Source organism: Prenolepis imparis, unplaced genomic scaffold (assembly GCF_030444845.1).
Source record: "Prenolepis imparis isolate NDT839.2.m4 unplaced genomic scaffold, iyPreImpa1.0 SCAF_1, whole genome shotgun sequence".
NCBI classification, from domain to species: domain Eukaryota; kingdom Metazoa; phylum Arthropoda; class Insecta; order Hymenoptera; family Formicidae; genus Prenolepis; species Prenolepis imparis.
In genome coordinates this window covers 10,984,003-11,002,087 of record NW_028141159.1, presented here as the reverse complement: position 1 = coordinate 11,002,087, position 18,085 = coordinate 10,984,003, and the positions used below count along the sequence as shown (strand labels likewise).

The window sequence follows — 18,085 nt, the reverse complement described above, 5'->3', positions numbered from 1 at the left end:
GCATGGTACGAAAAGATTCTGTAATCAAGGTACTAATAAAATGTATAATCGATGAATTTTTGGCTCGTCTCAAAATATTGGAAATCGATACTTTTTACCGCTGACCCTATGCGACGCATCCTTATTTTATGTATATCATATTAAAAAATTTGTACGCTGGTGTCTGCTTGGTACCAAAAGATTCCGTAATCTGTGTACTATTAAAATGTATAATCGATGAATTTTTGGCTCGTCTTAAAATATTAGAAATCGATACTTTTTTGACGCGGACCCTGTGCGACGCATCCTTATTTTATGTTTACCGTAATAAAAAATTTGTACGCTGGTGTCTGCATGTTACGAAAAGATTCTGTAATCAATGTACTAATAAAATGTATAATCGATGAATTTTTGGCTCGTCTCAAAATATTGGAAATCGATACTTTTTACCGCTGACACTATGCGACGCATCCTTAATTTATGTATAGCAAATGAAAAAATTTGTACGCTGGTGTCTGCATGGTACGAAAAGATTCTGTAATCAAGGTACTAATAAAATGTATAATCGATGAATTTTTGGCTCTTCTTAAAATATTAGAAATTGATACTTTATGCTGCTGACCCTATGCGACGCATCCTTATTTTATGTATATCATATTAAAAAATTTGTACGCTGGTGTCTGCTTGGTACCAAAAGATTCCGTAATCTGTGTACTATTAAAATGTATAATCGATGAATTTTTGGCTCGTCTTAAAATATTAGAAATCGATACTTTTTTGACGCGGACCCTGTGCGACGCATCCTTATTTTATGTTTACCGTAATAAAAAATTTGTACGCTGGTGTCTGCATGTTACGAAAAGATTCTGTAATCAATGTACTAATAAAATGTATAATCGATGAATTTTTGGCTCGTCTCAAAATATTGGAAATCGATACTTTTTACCGCTGACCCTATGCGACGCATCCTTAATTCATGTATAGCAAATGAAAAAGTTTGTACGCTGTTGTCTGCTTGGTACCAAAAGATTCTGTAATCAATGTACTATTGAAATGTATAATCGATGAATTTTTGGCTCTTCTTAAAATATTAGAAATTCATACTTTTTTGACGCGGACCCTGTGCGACGCATCCTTATTTTATGTTTACCGTATTAAAAAATTTGTACGCTGGTGTCTGCTTGGTACGAAAAGATTCTATAATCAATGTACTAATAAAATGTATAATCGATGAATTTTTGGCTTGTCTCAAAATATTGGAAATCGATAATTTTTACCGCTGACCCTATGCGACGCATCCTTAATTTATGTATAGCAAATGAAAAAGTTTGTACGCTGTTGTCTGCTTGGTACCAAAAGATTCTGTAATCAATGTACTATTGAAATGTATAATCGATGAATTTTTGGCTCGTATAAAAATATTGGAAATCGATACTTTTTACCGCTGACCCTATGCGACGAATCATTATTTTATGTATATCATATTAAAAAATTTGTACGCTGGTGTCTGCTTGGTACCAAATAATTCTGTAATCAATGGACTATTGAAATGTATAATCGATGAATTTTTGTCTCTTCTTAAAATATTAGAAATTGATAATTTTTTGACGCGGACCCTGTGCGACGCATCCTTATTTTATGTTTATCGTATTAAAAAATTTGTACGCTGGTGTCTGCATGGTACGAAAAGATTCTATAATCAATGTACTAATAAAATGAATAATCGATGAATTTTTGGCTCGTCTCAAAATATTGGAAATCGATACTTTTTACTGCTGACCCTATGCGACGCAACGTTATTATATGTATATCAAGTTAAAAAATTTGTACGCTGGTGTCTGTTTGGTACCAAATGATTCTGTAATCAATGTACTATTAAAATGTATAATCGATGAATTTTTGGCTCAACTTTAAATATTGGAAATCGATACTTTTTACCGCTGACCCTATGCGACGCAACCTTATTTTATGTATATCAAGTTAAAAAATTTGTACGCTGGTGTCTGCTTGGTACCAAAAGATTCCGTAATCTGTGTACTATTAAAATGTATAATCGATGAATTTTTGGCTCGTCTTAAAATATTAGAAATCGATACTTTTTTGACGCGGACCCTGTGCGACGCATCCTTATTTTATGTTTACCGTAATAAAAAATTTGTACGCTGGTGTCTGCATGTTACGAAAAGATTCTGTAATCAATGTACTAATAAAATGTATAATCGATGAATTTTTGGCTCGACTCAAAATATTGGAAATCGATACTTTTTACCGCTGACCCTATGCGACGCATCCTTAATTCATGTATAGCAAATGAAAAAGTTTGTACGCTGTTGTCTGCTTGGTACCAAAAGATTCTGTAATCAATGTACTATTGAAATGTATAATCGATGAATTTTTGGCTCTTCTTAAAATATTAGAAATTGATACTTTTTTGACGCGGACCCTGTGCGACGCATCCTTATTTTATGTTTACCGTATTAAAAAATTTGTACGCTGGTGTCTGCTTGGTACGAAAAGATTCTATAATCAATGTACTAATAAAATGTATAATCGATGAATTTTTGGCTCGTCTCAAAATATTGGAAATCGATACTTTTTACCGCTGACCCTATGCGACGAATCATTATTTTATGTATATCATTTTAAAAAATTTGTACGCTGGTGTCTGCTTGGTACCAAAAGATTCTGTAATCAATGTACTAATAAAATGTATAATCGATGAATTTTTGGCTCGTCTTAAAATATTGGAAATCGATACTTTTTACCGCTGACCCTATGCGACGCAACCTTATTTTATGTATATCAGGTAAAAAAATTTGTACGCTGGTGTCTGTTTGGTATCAAATGATTCTGTAATCAATGGACTATTGAAATGTATAATCGATGAATTTTTGGCTCTTCTTAAAATATTAGAAATTCATACTTTTTTGACGCGGACCCTGTGCGACGCATCCTTATTTTATGTTTACCGTATTAAAAAATTTGTACGCTGGTGTCTGCTTGGTACGAAAAGATTCTATAATCAATGTACTAATAAAATGTATAATCGATGAATTTTTGGCTCGTCTCAAAATATTGGAAATCGATAATTTTTACCGCTGACCCTATGCGACGCATCCTTAATTTATGTATAGCAAATGAAAAAGTTTGTACGCTGTTGTCTGCTTGGTACCAAAAGATTCTGTAATCAATGTACTATTGAAATGTATAATCGATGAATTTTTGGCTCGTATTAAAATATTGGAAATCGATACTTTTTACCGCTGACCCTATGCGACGAATCATTATTTTATGTATATCATATTAAAAAATTTGTACGCTGGTGTCTGCTTGGTACCAAATAATTCTGTAATCAATGGACTATTGAAATGTATAATCGATGAATTTTTGTCTCTTCTTAAAATATTAGAAATTGATAATTTTTTGACGCGGACCCTGTGCGACGCATCCTTATTTTATGTTTATCGTATTAAAAAATTTGTACGCTGGTGTCTGCATGGTACGAAAAGATTCTATAATCAATGTACTAATAAAATGTATAATCGATGAATTTTTGGCTCGTCTCAAAATATTGGAAATCGATACTTTTTACTGCTGACCCTATGCGACGCAACGTTATTATATGTATATCAAGTTAAAAAATTTGTACGCTGGTGTCTGTTTGGTACCAAATGATTCTGTAATCAATGTACTATTAAAATGTATAATCGATGAATTTTTGGCTCAACTTTAAATATTGGAAATCGATACTTTTTACCGCTGACCCTATGCGACGCAACCTTATTTTATGTATATCAAGTTAAAAAATTTGTACGCTGGTGTCTGCTTGGTACCAAAAGATTCCGTAATCTGTGTACTATTAAAATGTATAATCGATGAATTTTTGGCTCGTCTTAAAATATTAGAAATCGATACTTTTTTGACGCGGACCCTGTGCGACGCATCCTTATTTTATGTTTACCGTAATAAAAAATTTGTACGCTGGTGTCTGCATGTTACGAAAAGATTCTGTAATCAATGTACTAATAAAATGTATAATCGATGAATTTTTGGCTCGTCTCAAAATATTGGAAATCGATACTTTTTACCGCTGACCCTATGCGACGCATCCTTAATTCATGTATAGCAAATGAAAAAGTTTGTACGCTGTTGTCTGCTTGGTACCAAAAGATTCTGTAATCAATGTACTATTGAAATGTATAATCGATGAATTTTTGGCTCTTCTTAAAATATTAGAAATTGATACTTTTTTGACGCGGACCCTGTGCGACGCATCCTTATTTTATGTTTACCGTATTAAAAAATTTGTACGCTGGTGTCTGCTTGGTACGAAAAGATTCTATAATCAATGTACTAATAAAATGTATAATCGATGAATTTTTGGCTCGTCTCAAAATATTGGAAATCGATACTTTTTACCGCTGACCCTATGCGACGAATCATTATTTTATGTATATCATATTAAAAAATTTGTACGCTGGTGTCTGCTTGGTACCAAAAGATTCTGTAATCAATGTACTAATAAAATGTATAATCGATGAATTTTTGGCTCGTCTTAAAATATTGGAAATCGATACTTTTTACCGCTGACCCTATGCGACGCAACCTTATTTTATGTATATCAGGTAAAAAAATTTGTACGCTGGTGTCTGTTTGGTATCAAATGATTCTGTAATCAATGGACTATTGAAATGTATAATCGATGAATTTTTGGCTCTTCTTAAAATATTAGAAATTGATACTTTTTTGACGCGGACCCTGTGTGACGCATCCTTATTTTATGTTTACCATATTAAAAAATTTGTACGCTGGTGTCTGCATGGTACGAAAAGATTCTGTAATCAAGGTACTAATAAAATGTATAATCGATGAATTTTTGGCTCGTCTTAAAATATTAGAAATTGATATATTTATGCTGCTGACCCTATGCGACGCATCCTTAATTTATGTATAGCATATGAAAAAATTTGTACGCTGGTGTCTGCATGGTACGAAAAGATTCTGTAATCAAGGTACTAATAAAATGTATAATCGATGAATTTTTGGCTCGTCTTAAAATATTAGAAATCGATACTTTTTTGTCGCGGACCCTGTGCGACGCATCCTTATTTTCTGTTTATCGTATTAAAAAATTTGTACGCTGGTGTCTGTTTGGTATCAAATGATTCTGTAATCAATGTACTAATAAAATGTATAATCGATGAATTTTTGGCTCGTCTTAAAATATTGGAAATCGATACTTTTTACCACTGACCCTATGCGACGCAACCTTATTTTATGTATATCAAGTTAAAAAATTTGTACGCTGGTGTCTGCTTGGTACCAAATAATTCTGTAATCAATGTACTATTAAAATGTATAATCGATGAATTTTTGGCTCGTCTTAAAATATTAGAAATCGATACTTTTTTGTCGCGGACCCTGTGCGACGCATCCTTATTTTCTGTTTATCGTATTAAAAAATTTGTACGCTGGTGTCTGTTTGGTATCAAATGATTCTGTAATCAATGTACTAATAAAATGTATAATCGATGAATTTTTGGCTCGTCTTAAAATATTGGAAATCGATACTTTTTACCACTGACCCTATGCGACGCAACCTTATTTTATGTATATCAAGTTAAAAAATTTGTACGCTGGTGTCTGTTTGGTATCAAATGATTCTGTAATCAATGTACTATTAAAATGTATAATCGATGAATTTTTGGCTCGTCTTAAAATATTAGAAATCGATACTTTTTTGACGCGGACCCTGTGCGACGCATCCTTATTTTATGTTTACCGTATTAAAAAATCTGTACGCTGTTGTCTGCATGGTACGAAAAGATTCTGTAATCAATGGACTATTGAAATGTATAATCGATGAATTTTTGGCTCTTCTTAAAATATTAGAAATTGATACTTTTTTGACGCGGACCCTGTGTGACGCATCCTTAATTTATGTATAGCAAATGAAAAAATTTGTACGCTGGTGTCTGCATGGTACGAAAAGATTCTGTAATCAAGGTACTAATAAAATGTATAATCGATGAATTTTTGGCTCGTCTCAAAATATTGGAAATCGATACTTTTTACCGCTGACCCTATGCGACGCATCCTTATTTTATGTATATCATATTAAAAAATTTGTACGATGGTGTCTGCTTGGTACCAAAAGATTCCGTAATCTGTGTACTATTAAAATGTATAATCGATGAATTTTTGGCTCGTCTTAAAATATTAGAAATCGATACTTTTTTGACGCGGACCCTGTGCGACGCATCCTTATTTTATGTTTACCGTAATAAAAAATTTGTACGCTGGTGTCTGGATGTTACGAAAAGATTCTGTAATCAATGTACTAATAAAATGTATAATCGATGAATTTTTGGCTCGTCTCAAAGTATTGGAAATCGATACTTTTTACCGCTGACACTATGCGACGCATCCTTAATTTATGTATAGCAAATGAAAAAATTTGTACGCTGGTGTCTGCATGGTACGAAAAGATTCTGTAATCAAGGTACTAATAAAATGTATAATCGATGAATTTTTGGCTCGTCTTAAAATATTAGAAATTGATACATTTATGCTGCTGACCCTATGCGACGCATCCTTAATTTATGTATAGCAAATGAAAAAATTTGTACGCTGGTGTCTGCATGGTACGAAAAGATTCTGTAATCAAGGTACTAATAAAATGTATAATCGATGAATTTTTGGCTCGTCTCAAAATATTGGAAATCGATACTTTTTACCGCTGACCCTATGCGACGCATCCTTATTTTATGTATATCATATTAAAAAATTTGTACGCTGGTGTCTGCTTGGTACCAAAAGATTCCGTAATCTGTGCACTATTAAAATGTATAATCGATGAATTTTTGGCTCGTCTTAAAATATTAGAAATCGATACTTTTTTGACGCGGACCCTGTGCGACGCATCCTTATTTTATGTTTACCGTAATAAAAAATTTGTACGCTGGTGTCTGCATGTTACGAAAAGATTCTGTAATCAATGTACTAATAAAATGTATAATCGATGAATTTTTGGCTCGTCTCAAAATATTGGAAATCGATACTTTTTACCGCTGACACTATGCGACGCATCCTTAATTTATGTATAGCAAATGAAAAAATTTGTACGCTGGTGTCTGCATGGTACGAAAAGATTCTGTAATCAAGGTACTAATAAAATGTATAATCGATGAACTTTTGGCTCGTCTCAAAATATTGGAAATCGATACTTTTTACCGCTGACCCTATGCGACGCATCCTTATTTTATGTTTACCGTATTAAAAAATTTGTACGCTGGTGTCTGCTTGGTACCAAATAATTCTGTAATCAATGTACTATTAAAATGTATAATCGATGAATTTTTGGCTCGTCTTAAAATATTAGAAATCGATACTTTTTTGACGCGGACCCTGTGCGACGCATCCTTATTTTCAGTTTACCGTATTAAAAAATTTGTACGCTGGTGACTGTTTGGTATCAAATGATTCTGTAATCAATGTACTAATAAAATGTATAATCGATGAATTTTTGGCTCGTCTTAAAATATTGGAAATCGATACTTTTTACCACTGACCCTATGCGACGCAACCTTATTTTACGTATATCAAGTAAAAAATTTGTACGCTGGTGTCTGTTTGGTATCAAATGATTCTGTAATCAATGTACTAATAAAATGTATAATCGATGAATTTTTGGCTCGTCTTAAAATATTGGAAATCAATACTTTTTACCACTGACCCTATGCGACGCAACCTTATTTTATGTATATCAAGTTAAAAAATTTGTACGCTGGTGTCTGCTTGGTACCAAATAATTCTGTAATCAATGGACTATTGAAATGTATAATCGATGAATTTTTTGCTCTTCTTAAAATATTAGAAATTGATACTTTATGCTGCTGACCCTATGCGACGCATCCTTATTTTATGTATATCATATTAAAAAATTTGTACGCTGGTGTCTGCTTGGTACCAAAAGATTCCGTAATCTGTGTACTATTAAAATGTATAATCGATGAATTTTTGGCTCGTCTTAAAATATTAGAAATCGATACTTTTTTGACGCGGACCCTGTGCGACGCATCCTTATTTTATGTTTACCGTAATAAAAAATTTGTACGCTGGTGTCTGCATGTTACGAAAAGATTCTGTAATCAATGTACTAATAAAATGTATAATCGATGAATTTTTGGCTCGTCTCAAAATATTGGAAATCGATACTTTTTACCGCTGACCCTATGCGACGCATCCTTAATTCATGTATAGCAAATGAAAAAGTTTGTACGCTGTTGTCTGCTTGGTACCAAAAGATTCTGTAATCAATGTACTAATAAAATGTATAATCGATGAATTTTTGGCTCGTCTCAAAATATTGGAAATCGATAATTTTTACCGCTGACCCTATGCGACGCATCCTTAATTTATGTATAGCAAATGAAAAAGTTTGTACGCTGTTGTCTGCTTGGTACCAAAAGATTCTGTAATCAATGTACTATTGAAATGTATAATCGATGAATTTTTGGCTCGTATTAAAATATTGGAAATCGATACTTTTTACCGCTGACCCTATGCGACGAATCATTATTTTATGTATATCATATTAAAAAATTTGTACGCTGGTGTCTGCTTGGTACCAAAAGATTCTGTAATCAATGTACTAATAAAATGTATAATCGATGAATTTTTGGCTCGTCTTAAAATATTGGAAATCGATACTTAGTACCGCTGAACCTATGCGACGCAATCTTATTTTATGTATATCAGGTAAAAAAATTTGTACGCTGGTGTCTGTTTGGTATCAAATGATTCTGTAATCAATGGACTATTGAAATGTATAATCGATGAATTTTTGGCTCTTCTTAAAATATTAGAAATTGATACTTTTTTGACGCGGACCCTGTGTGACGCATCCTTATTTTATGTTTACCATATTAAAAAATTTGTACGCTGGTGTCTGCATGGTACGAAAAGATTCTGTAATCAAGGTACTAATAAAATGTATAATCGATGAATTTTTGGCTCGTCTTAAAATATTAGAAATTGATATATTTATGCTGCTGACCCTATCCGACGAATCCTTAATTTATGTATAGCAAATGAAAAAATTTGTACGCTGGTGTCTGCATGGTACGAAAAGATTCTGTAATCAAGGTACTAATAAAATGTATAATCGATGAATTTTTGGCTCGTCTCAAAATATTGGAAATCGATACTTTTTACCGCTGACACTATGCGACGCATCCTTATTTTATGTTTACCGTATTAAAAAATTTGTACGCTGGTGTCTGCTTGGTACCAAATAATTCTGTAATCAATGTACTATTAAAATGTATAATCGATGAATTTTTGGCTCGTCTTAAAATATTAGAAATCGATACTTTTTTGTCGCGGACCCTGTGCGACGCATCCTTATTTTCTGTTTATCGTATTAAAAAATTTGTACGCTGGTGTCTGTTTGGTATCAAAAAATTCTGTAATCAATGTACTAATAAAATGTATAATCGATGAATTTTTGGCTCGTCTTAAAATATTGGAAATCGATACTTTTTACCACTGACCCTATGCGACGCAACCTTATTTTATGTATATCAAGTTAAAAAATTTGTACGCTGGTGTCTGCTTGGTACCAAATAATTCTGTAATCAATGTACTATTAAAATGTATAATCGATGAATTTTTGGCTCGTCTTAAAATATTGGAAATCGATACTTTTTACCGCTGACCCTATGCGACGCATCCTTATTTTATGTATGTCATATTAAAAAATTTGTACGCTGGTGTCTGCTTGGTACCAAATAATTCTGTAATCAATGTACTATTAAAATGTATAATCGATGAATTTTTGGCTCTTCTTAAAATATTAGAAATTGATACTTTTTTGACGCGGACCCTGTGCGACGCATCCTTATTTTATGTATAGCAAATGAAAAAGTTTGTACGCTGTTGTCTGCTTGGTACCAAAAGATTCTGTAATCAATGTACTATTAAAATGTATAATCGATGAATTTTTGGCTCGTCTTAAAATATTAGAAATCGATACTTTTTTAACGCGGACCCTGTGCGACGCATCCTTATTTTCTGTTTATCGTATTAAAAAATTTGTACGCTGGTGTCTGTTTGGTATCAAATGATTCTGTAATCAATGTACTAATAAAATGTATAATCGATGAATTTTTGGCTCGTCTCAAAATATTGGAAATCGATACTTTTTACCGCTGACCCTATGCGACGCATCCTTATTTTATGTTTACCGTATTAAAAAATTTGTACGCTGGTGTCTGCTTGGTACCAAATAATTCTGTAATCAATGTACTATTAAAATGTATAATCGATGAATTTTTGGCTCGTCTTAAAATATTAGAAATCGATACTTTTTTGACGCGGACCCTGTGCGACGCATCCTTATTTTCTGTTTATCGTATTAAAAATTTGTACGCTGGTGTCTGTTTGGTATCAAATGATTCTGTAATCAATGTACTAATAAAATGTATAATCGATGAATTTTTGGCTCGTCTTAAAATATTGGAAATCGATACTTTTTACCACTGACCCTATGCGACGCAACCTTATTTTCTGTTTATCGTATTAAAAAATTTGTACGCTGGTGTCTGTTTGGTATCAAATGATTCTGTAATCAATGTACTATTAAAATGTATAATCGATGAATTTTTGGCTCGTCTTAAAATATTAGAAATCGATACTTTTTTGACGCGGACCCTGTGCGACGCATCCTTATTTTATGTTTACCGTAATAAAAAATTTGTACGCTGGTGTCTGCATGTTACGAAAAGATTCTGTAATCAATGTACTAATAAAATGTATAATCGATGAATTTTTGGCTCGTCTCAAAATATTGGAAATCGATACTTTTTACCGCTGACACTATGCGACGCATCCTTAATTTATGTATAGCAAATGAAAAAATTTGTACGCTGGTGTCTGCATGGTACGAAAAGATTCTGTAATCAAGGTACTAATAAAATGTATAATCGATGAATTTTTGGCTCGTCTCAAAATATTGGAAATCGATACTTTTTACCGCTGACCCTATGCGACGCATCCTTATTTTATGTTTACCGTATTAAAAAATTTGTACGCTGGTGTCTGCTTGGTACCATATAATTCTGTAATCAATGTACTATTAAAATGTATAATCGATGAATTTTTGGCTCGTCTTAAAATATTAGAAATCGATACTTTTTTGACGCGGACCCTGTGCGACGCATCCTTATTTTCAGTTTATCGTATTAAAAAATTTGTACGCTGGTGACTGTTTGGTATCAAATGATTCTGTAATCAATGTACTAATAAAATGTATAATCGATGAATTTTTGGCTCGTCTTAAAATATTGGAAATCGATACTTTTTACCACTGACCCTATGCGACGCAACCTTATTTTATGTATATCAAGTAAAAAATTTGTACGCTGGTGTCTGTTTGGTATCAAATGATTCTGTAATCAATGTACTAATAAAATGTATAATCGATGAATTTTTGGCTCGTCTCAAAATATTGGAAATCGATACTTTTTACCGCTGACCCTATGCGACGCATCCTTAATTCATGTATAGCAAATGAAAAAGTTTGTACGCTGTTGTCTGCTTGGTACCAAAAGATTCTGTAATCAATGTACTATTGAAATGTATAATCGATGAATTTTTGGCTCTTCTTAAAATATTAGAAATTGATACTTTTTTGACGCGGACCCTGTGCGACGCATCCTTATTTTATGTTTACCGTATTAAAAAATTTGTACGCTGGTGTCTGCTTGGTACGAAAAGATTCTATAATCAATGTACTAATAAAATGTATAATCGATGAATTTTTGGCTCGTCTCAAAATATTGGAAATCGATAATTTTTACCGCTGACCCTATGCGACGCATCCTTAATTTATGTATAGCAAATGAAAAAGTTTGTACGCTGTTGTCTGCTTGGTACCAAAAGATTCTGTAATCAATGTACTATTGAAATGTATAATCGATGAATTTTTGGCTCGTATTAAAATATTGGAAATCGATACTTTTTACCGCTGACCCTATGCGACGAATCATTATTTTATGTATATCATATTAAAAAATTTGTACGCTGGTGTCTGCTTGGTACCAAAAGATTCTGTAATCAATGTACTAATAAAATGTATAATCGATGAATTTTTGGCTCGTCTCAAAATATTGGAAATCGATACTTTTTACCGCTGACCCTATTCGACGCATCCTTATTTTATGTTTACCGTATTAAAAAATTTGTACGCTGGTGTCTGCTTGGTACCAAATAATTCTGTAATCAATGTACTATTAAAATGTATAATCGATGAATTTTTGGCTCGTCTTAAAATATTAGAAATCGATACTTTTTTGTCGCGGACCCTGTGCGACGCATCCTTATTTTCTGTTTATCGTATTAAAAAATTTGTACGCTGGTGTCTGTTTGGTATCAAATGATTCTGTAATCAATGTACTAATAAAATGTATAATCGATGAATTTTTGGCTCGTCTTAAAATATTGGAAATCGATACTTTTTACCACTGACCCTATGCGACGCAACCTTATTTTATGTATATCAAGTTAAAAAATTTGTACGCTGGTGTCTGCTTGGTACCAAATAATTCTGTAATCAATGTACTATTAAAATGTATAATCGATGAATTTTTGGCTCGTCTTAAAATATTAGAAATCGATACTTCTTTGTCGCGGACCCTGTGCGACGCATCCTTATTTTCTGTTTATCGTATTAAAAAATTTGTACGCTGGTGTCTGTTTGGTGTCAAATGATTCTGTAATCAATGTACTAATAAAATGTATAATCGATGAATTTTTGGCTCGTCTTAAAATATTGGAAATCGATACTTTTTAACACTGACCCTATGCGACGCAACCTTATTTTATGTATATCAAGTTAAAAAATTTGTACGCTGGTGTCTGCTTGGTACCAAATAATTCTGTAATCAATGTACTATTAAAATGTATAATCGATGAATTTTTGGCTCGTCTTAAAATATTAGAAATCGATACTTTTTTGTCGCGGACCCTGTGCGACGCATCCTTATTTTCTGTTTATCGTATTAAAAAATTTGTACGCTGGTGTCTGTTTGGTATCAAATGATTCTGTAATCAATGTACTAATAAAATGTATAATCGATGAATTTTTGGCTCGTCTTAAAATATTGGAAATCGATACTTTTTACCACTGACCCTATGCGACGCAACCTTATTTTATGTATATCAAGTTAAAAAATTTGTACGCTGGTGTCTGTTTGGTATCAAATGATTCTGTAATCAATGTACTATTAAAATGTATAATCGATGAATTTTTGGCTCGTCTTAAAATATTAGAAATCGATACTTTTTTGACGCGGACCCTGTGCGACGCATCCTTATTTTATGTTTACCGTATTAAAAAATTTGTACGCTGGTGTCTGCTTGGTACCAAATAATTCTGTAATCAATGGACTATTGAAATGTATAATCGATGAATTTTTGGCTCGTCTTAAAATATTAGAAATTGATATATTTATGCTGCTGACCCTATCCGACGAATCCTTAATTTATGTATAGCAAATGAAAAAATTTGTACGCTGGTGTCTGCATGGTACGAAAAGATTCTGTAATCAAGGTACTAATAAAATGTATAATCGATGAATTTTTGGCTCGTCTCAAAATATTGGAAATCGATACTTTTTACCGCTGACCCTATGCGACGCATCCTTATTTTATGTTTACCGTATTAAAAAATTTGTACGCTGGTGTCTGCTTGGTACCAAATAATTCTGTAATCAATGTACTATTAAAATGTATAATCGATGAATTTTTGGCTCGTCTTAAAATATTAGAAATCGATACTTTTTTGTCGCGGACCCTGTGCGACGCATCCTTATTTTCTGTTTATCGTATTAAAAAATTTGTACGCTGGTGTCTGTTTGGTATCAAATGATTCTGTAATCAATGTACTAATAAAATGTATAATCGATGAATTTTTGGCTCGTCTTAAAATATTGGAAATCGATACTTTTTACCACTGACCCTATGCGACGCAACCTTATTTTATGTATATCAAGTTAAAAAATTTGTACGCTGGTGTCTGCTTGGTACCAAATAATTCTGTAATCAATGTACTATTAAAATGTATAATCGATGAATTTTTGGCTCGTCTTAAAATATTAGAAATCGATACTTTTTTGTCGCGGACCCTGTGCGACGCATCCTTATTTTCTGTTTATCGTATTAAAAAATTTGTACGCTGGTGTCTGTTTGGTATCAAATGATTCTGTAATCAATGGACTATTGAAATGTATAATCGATGAATTTTTGGCTCTTCTTAAAATATTAGAAATTGATACTTTTTTGACGCGGACCCTGTGTGACGCATCCTTATTTTATGTTTACCATATTAAAAAATTTGTACGCTGGTGTCTGCATGGTACGAAAAGATTCTGTAATCAAGGTACTAATAAAATGTATAATCGATGAATTTTTGGCTCGTCTTAAAATATTAGAAATTGATACATTTATGCTGCTGACCCTATGCGACGCATCCTTAATTTATGTATAGCAAATGAAAAAATTTGTACGCTGGTGTCTGCATGGTACGAAAAGATTCTGTAATCAAGGTACTAATAAAATGTATAATCGATGAATTTTTGGCTCGTCTCAAAATATTGGAAATCGATACTTTTTACCGCTGACCCTATGCGACGCATCCTTATTTTATGTATATCATATTAAAAAATTTGTACGCTGGTGTCTGCTTGGTACCAAAAGATTCCGTAATCTGTGTACTATTAAAATGTATAATCGATGAATTTTTGGCTCGTCTTAAAATATTAGAAATCGATACTTTTTTGACGCGGACCCTGTGCGACGCATCCTTATTTTATGTTTACCGTAATAAAAAATTTGTACGCTGGTGTCTGCATGTTACGAAAAGATTCTGTAATCAATGTACTAATAAAATGTATAATCGATGAATTTTTGGCTCGTCTCAAAATATTGGAAATCGATACTTTTTACCGCTGACACTATGCGACGCATCCTTAATTTATGTATAGCAAATGAAAAAATTTGTACGCTGGTGTCTGCATGGTACGAAAAGATTCTGTAATCAAGGTACTAATAAAATGTATAATCGATGAATTTTTGGCTCTTCTTAAAATATTAGAAATTGATACTTTATGCTGCTGACCATATGCGACGCATCCTTATTTTATGTATATCATATTAAAAAATTTGTACGCTGGTGTCTGCTTGGTACCAAAAGATTCCGTAATCTGTGTACTATTAAAATGTATAATCGATGAATTTTTGGCTCGTCTTAAAATATTAGAAATCGATACTTTTTTGACGCGGACCCTGTGCGACGCATCCTTATTTTATGTTTACCGTAATAAAAAATTTGTACGCTGGTGTCTGCATGTTACGAAAAGATTCTGTAATCAATGTACTAATAAAATGTATAATCGATGAATTTTTGGCTCGTCTCAAAATATTGGAAATCGATACTTTTTACCGCTGACCCTATGCGACGCATCCTTAATTCATGTATAGCAAATGAAAAAGTTTGTACGCTGTTGTCTGCTTGGTACCAAAAGATTCTGTAATCAATGTACTATTGAAATGTATAATCGATGAATTTTTGGCTCTTCTTAAAATATTAGAAATTCATACTTTTTTGACGCGGACCCTGTGCGACGCATCCTTATTTTATGTTTACCGTATTAAAAAATTTGTACGCTGGTGTCTGCTTGGTACGAAAAGATTCTATAATCAATGTACTAATAAAATGTATAATCGATGAATTTTTGGCTCGTCTCAAAATATTGGAAATCGATAATTTTTACCGCTGACCCTATGCGACGCATCCTTAATTTATGTATAGCAAATGAAAAAGTTTGTACGCTGTTGTCTGCTTGGTACCAAAAGATTCTGTAATCAATGTACTATTGAAATGTATAATCGATGAATTTTTGGCTCGTATAAAAATATTGGAAATCGATACTTTTTACCGCTGACCCTATGCGACGAATCATTATTTTATGTATATCATATTAAAAAATTTGTACGCTGGTGTCTGCTTGGTACCAAATAATTCTGTAATCAATGGACTATTGAAATGTATAATCGATGAATTTTTGTCTCTTCTTAAAATATTAGAAATTGATAATTTTTTGACGCGGACCCTGTGCGACGCATCCTTATTTTATGTTTATCGTATTAAAAAATTTGTACGCTGGTGTCTGCATGGTACGAAAAGATTCTATAATCAATGTACTAATAAAATGAATAATCGATGAATTTTTGGCTCGTCTCAAAATATTGGAAATCGATACTTTTTACTGCTGACCCTATGCGACGCAACGTTATTATATGTATATCAAGTTAAAAAATTTGTACGCTGGTGTCTGTTTGGTACCAAATGATTCTGTAATCAATGTACTATTAAAATGTATAATCGATGAATTTTTGGCTCAACTTTAAATATTGGAAATCGATACTTTTTACCGCTGACCCTATGCGACGCAACCTTATTTTATGTATATCAAGTTAAAAAATTTGTACGCTGGTGTCTGCTTGGTACCAAAAGATTCCGTAATCTGTGTACTATTAAAATGTATAATCGATGAATTTTTGGCTCGTCTTAAAATATTAGAAATCGATACTTTTTTGACGCGGACCCTGTGCGACGCATCCTTATTTTATGTTTACCGTAATAAAAAATTTGTACGCTGGTGTCTGCATGTTACGAAAAGATTCTGTAATCAATGTACTAATAAAATGTATAATCGATGAATTTTTGGCTCGACTCAAAATATTGGAAATCGATACTTTTTACCGCTGACCCTATGCGACGCATCCTTAATTCATGTATAGCAAATGAAAAAGTTTGTACGCTGTTGTCTGCTTGGTACCAAAAGATTCTGTAATCAATGTACTATTGAAATGTATAATCGATGAATTTTTGGCTCTTCTTAAAATATTAGAAATTGATACTTTTTTGACGCGGACCCTGTGCGACGCATCCTTATTTTATGTTTACCGTATTAAAAAATTTGTACGCTGGTGTCTGCTTGGTACGAAAAGATTCTATAATCAATGTACTAATAAAATGTATAATCGATGAATTTTTGGCTCGTCTCAAAATATTGGAAATCGATACTTTTTACCGCTGACCCTATGCGACGAATCATTATTTTATGTATATCATTTTAAAAAATTTGTACGCTGGTGTCTGCTTGGTACCAAAAGATTCTGTAATCAATGTACTAATAAAATGTATAATCGATGAATTTTTGGCTCGTCTTAAAATATTGGAAATCGATACTTTTTACCGCTGACCCTATGCGACGCAACCTTATTTTATGTATATCAGGTAAAAAAATTTGTACGCTGGTGTCTGTTTGGTATCAAATGATTCTGTAATCAATGGACTATTGAAATGTATAATCGATGAATTTTTGGCTCTTCTTAAAATATTAGAAATTCATACTTTTTTGACGCGGACCCTGTGCGACGCATCCTTATTTTATGTTTACCGTATTAAAAAATTTGTACGCTGGTGTCTGCTTGGTACGAAAAGATTCTATAATCAATGTACTAATAAAATGTATAATCGATGAATTTTTGGCTCGTCTCAAAATATTGGAAATCGATAATTTTTACCGCTGACCCTATGCGACGCATCCTTAATTTATGTATAGCAAATGAAAAAGTTTGTACGCTGTTGTCTGCTTGGTACCAAAAGATTCTGTAATCAATGTACTATTGAAATGTATAATCGATGAATTTTTGGCTCGTATTAAAATATTGGAAATCGATACTTTTTACCGCTGACCCTATGCGACGAATCATTATTTTATGTATATCATATTAAAAAATTTGTACGCTGGTGTCTGCTTGGTACCAAATAATTCTGTAATCAATGGACTATTGAAATGTATAATCGATGAATTTTTGTCTCTTCTTAAAATATTAGAAATTGATAATTTTTTGACGCGGACCCTGTGCGACGCATCCTTATTTTATGTTTATCGTATTAAAAAATTTGTACGCTGGTGTCTGCATGGTACGAAAAGATTCTATAATCAATGTACTAATAAAATGTATAATCGATGAA

General features: G+C 32.6%; 1 protein-coding gene across 1 annotated transcript in view; it reads right to left on the bottom strand.

The window, feature by feature from the left end:
* Positions 1–18,085, bottom strand: part of LOC145945469 (ankyrin repeat domain-containing protein 16) — a 100,444-nt gene that overhangs the window by 35,152 nt on the left and 47,207 nt on the right. The gene's annotated exons all lie outside the window — the stretch shown is intronic.